Genomic DNA, 489 nt, shown 5'->3' with positions numbered 1-489 from the left:
TCACTTGGCAAGGGAGGGGAACCTCTTCTGCACGCCAAGGTAGCTCGGCTTTGTGCCACTAGAGCAACCAAGAGAGCAAGAGAAATAAACAAATACGCTTGTCAGACCACCGGAAAAGAATGTGATCAATTGACACACATATGCACATCCATTTTATCAGTTGCAGGTTTTCTTCCATCCAGCATAACACACGCCATACACAAAGTAGCGCATTTCGCAAGCGAAATGAAGAGAACTAGGAACTGGATGTGGATCAATTGACAAGTCCTGAACTAGGAAAAGAAAATGCAGTCAATCAATCAACTGGTTGCAAGCATCCAACACACATATGCACATCATCCATCCATCCATCCATCCATCCAGCATATAGCATACACAAAGTACAGTGCAGTGCACAAAATAAAGTGGCCGTGAGAGGAACTGGATGGGAAATGTTACCCTTGGCATTGGGGAATCTCAGCAGCCGGATCCATTTCTCACACACAATTG

Source organism: Triticum dicoccoides, chromosome 3B, assembly GCF_002162155.2.
Source record: "Triticum dicoccoides isolate Atlit2015 ecotype Zavitan chromosome 3B, WEW_v2.0, whole genome shotgun sequence".
Lineage (NCBI taxonomy): Eukaryota > Viridiplantae > Streptophyta > Magnoliopsida > Poales > Poaceae > Triticum > Triticum dicoccoides.
The sequence above is the reverse complement of the archived record's forward strand: the minus strand, read 5'-3'. Positions refer to the sequence as shown.